This window comes from Stenella coeruleoalba (assembly GCF_951394435.1).
Source record: "Stenella coeruleoalba genome assembly, chromosome: 12".
Lineage (NCBI taxonomy): Eukaryota > Metazoa > Chordata > Mammalia > Artiodactyla > Delphinidae > Stenella > Stenella coeruleoalba.
Genome location: NC_137158.1, coordinates 87,357,426 through 87,360,999, shown reverse-complemented (window position 1 = coordinate 87,360,999; position 3,574 = coordinate 87,357,426).

The following is a 3,574-nucleotide window of genomic DNA, read 5'->3' as shown; positions in this document are numbered from 1 at the left end:
TTTTAGAACTGCTTTTGCTGTGTCCCATAGATTTTGGATCATTGTGTTTCCATTTTCATTTGTCCCCAAGTATTTTTTGATTTCCTCTTAGATTACTTCAGTGACCCATTTGTTGTTTAGTAGCATATTGTTTAGCTTCCATGTGTCTGTGGGTTTTTTTCTTGTAGTTAACTTCTATTCTCATACTGTTGTGGTCAGAAAAAAGCTTGATATTATTTCAATTTTCTTAAATGTACTGAGGCTTGTTTTGTGACCTAGCATGTGATCTATCCTGGAGAATGTTCCATGTACACTTGAAAAGAATGTGTATTCTGCTGCTTTGGATGGAATGCTCCGTATGTTTCTATTAACTCCATCTGGTCTAATGTGTCTACTGTTTCTTCATGGATTTCCTGTCTGGATGATTTGTCCATTGATGTAAGTGAGGTGTTAAAGTTCCCTACTATTATTGTGTTACTGTCAATTTCTCTCTAATGTCTGTTAATATTTGCTTTATGTATTTAGGTGCTCCTATGTTGAGTGCATATGTTTACAATTGTTATATCTTCTTCTTGGATTGATCTCTTGATCATTATGTAATGTCTTTCTTGTCTCTTGTAACAGTCTTTATTTTAAAGTCAATTTTGTCTGATATAAGTATTGCTACGCCAGCTTTCTTCTGATTTCCATTTGCATGGAATACCTTTTTCCATCCCTTCACTTTCAGTCTGTATGTGTTTTTAAATCCGAAGTGAATCTCTTTTAGGCAGCATACAGATGGATTTTGTTTTTAAATCCATTCAGCCACTCTCTATATATTTTTTCCTTTTTAACATATTTATTGGAGTATAATTGCTTTATAATGTTGTATGAGTTTCTGCTGTATAACAAAGTGAATCAGCTATACGTATACATATATCCCCGTATCCCTTCCCTCTTGCATTTCCCTCCCACCCTCCCTATCCCACCCCTCTAAGTGGTCACAAATCACCGAGTTGATCTCCCTGTGCTATGCAGCTGCTTCCCACTAGCTATCTATTTTACATTTTGTAGTGTATATATGTCCGTGCCACTCTCTCACTTCGTCCCAGCTTACCCTTCCCCCTCCCCATGTCCTCAATTCCATTCTCTATGTCTGCATCTTTATTCCTGTCCTGACCCTAGGTTCTTCAGAACCTTTTTTTTTTTTTAGATTCCATATATATATGTGTTAGCATATGGTATTTGTTTTTCTCTTTCTGACTTACTTCACTTTGTATGGCAGACTCTAGGTCCATTCACCTCACTACAAATAACTCAATTTCAGTTCTTTTTACGGCTGAGTAATATTCCATTGTATATATGTACCACATCTTCTTTATCCATTCATCTGTCAATGGACACTTAGGTTGCTTCCATGTCCTGGCTATTGTAAATAGAGCTACAGTGAACATTTTGGTACATGACTCTTTTTGAATTATGGTTTTCTCGGGGCATATGTCCAGTAGTGGGATTGCTGGGTCATATGGTAGTTCTGTTTTTAGTTTTTTAAGGAACCTCCATACTGTTCTCCATAGTGGCTGTATCAATTTATGTTCCCACCAATGGTGCAAGAGGGTTCCCTTTTCTCCACATCCTCTCCAGCATTTATTGTTTGTAGGTTTTTTGTTGATGACCATTCTGACTGGTGTGAGGTGATACCTCATTGTAGTTTTGATTTGCGTTTCTCTAATGATTAGTGATGTTGAGCATCCTTTCATGTGTTTGTTGGCAATCTGTATATCTTCTTTGGAGAAATGTCTATTTAGGTCTTCTGCCCATGTTTGGATTGGGTTATTTGTTTTTTTGATATTGAGCTGCATGAACATTTCTTGTAAAGGCAGTTTAGTGGTGCTGAACTCTTTTAGCTTTTGCTTGTCTGTAACTCGTTATCTCTCCTTCAAATCTGAATGATAGCTTTGCAGGATGGAGGTATAGAGGGTGCAATAGGTCTTCAAGTCTGTGGGACAATAGAACTCTAGGTCAAATGTGCAAAGTTAGGTATGTATGTTTTAATCCATAGAACAGCCACTATAAGCACAAAGGGATATAGCTGAAAAGACCATAGATAAATTAAAATAAAATAGAAAAAAAATCAGATATCCAAAAGAAAGGAGGATCAGAGGAACAAAACAAGAAAATAATAATAAAATGGAAGACAAGGACCCCACTATTCAATGCTTACATTAAATGTTGATGGTCTAAACATGGTAATTAAAAGCCAGAGATTGTCAGACCAAACTACATGCTGGCGACAAGAGACATACTTTAAATATAAAGACAAAGATAGCTTGAAAGAAATGGAACAAAAAGCATACACCACGAGCAAGAATAAGTACGATATAAGAAAGCTTGAGTGGTTGTTGTAATAGCAGAGTATTACCAGAGACATTTTATTATCATAATAATAAAAAGTAACCATTCGTCAGGAAGACTTAGCAATTAAATATGTATATATGCTTAACAACAGAGAGTCAGACACATAAAGCAAAAATGGACAGAATTGGGACATATAGACAATTCTGCAATTATGGCTAAGAGTTATTATGCCTCTTTCTGCAACTGGTAGAACAGACTGACAAAAAATTAGTAAAGACACAGATGATTGAACAATACTATCTACCACCTTTATCTAATTGATATCTAGAGAATACTGCATTGAATAAGTGCAGAATACAAATTCTTTACCAGTGCACATAATACATTCACTAAGATAGGCAATATGTTGGCACATAAAGCAAGTCTCAATAAATTGAAAAAGATCAAAATCTTGCAAAATGTATTTCTGAACACAATGGAATTTGGTTATAAATCACTAACAATAGGGCTTCCCTGGTGGCACAGTGGTTAAGAGTCCGCCTGCCGATGCAGGGGACACGGGTTCGTGCCCCGGTCCGGGAAGATCCCACATGCCTTGGAGTGGCTGGGCCATGGCTGGGCCCGTGAGCCATGGCCGCTGAGCCTGTGCGTCCAGAGCCTGTGCTCCGCAACGGGAGAGGCCACAGCAGGCCCGCGTACCGCAAAAAAAAAAATCACTAACAATAAAATATCTAGAAAACACCCCCCCCAAAATATCTAAACAATACAGTTCTAAATAATTCATGGGCCAAAGACAAAATCAAGGGGAAATTAGAAACCATTTTGAAGTGCATGACAACAGAAGAAAGAAGCTTATATCTGTGAATGCTTAAATGAGGAGTCTGAGCTTGGGGAGTCTGAGGTCAATGGGTGAGATATGGAATTAGCGGCCATTAACATGCAGGTGTAATGGGCCAACACACACTTCCCAAGGAGAAAGGCAGAGGCGAACACTGACTGGACCTCAGCGAACACTGACTCTAAGGGATGTGCACAGACACAGACAGAAAGGGAGGTAAGAGAGAAGCAGGTGAGCATAGGAGATCTGATTAGCTTCTGACCTAGTTCCACCAGCCCATGGGCCAGCACAACAAGAATTATCCTCATCTGGAAAACAGCTGTGAAAATGCAGTTCCGCGGTGTCTTCCGCTGCAATAGCCTAAAAGGCCACACGATGGCGGAACAACATCGGCAGTGCTTCCCAGGGCCCAGTGTCATA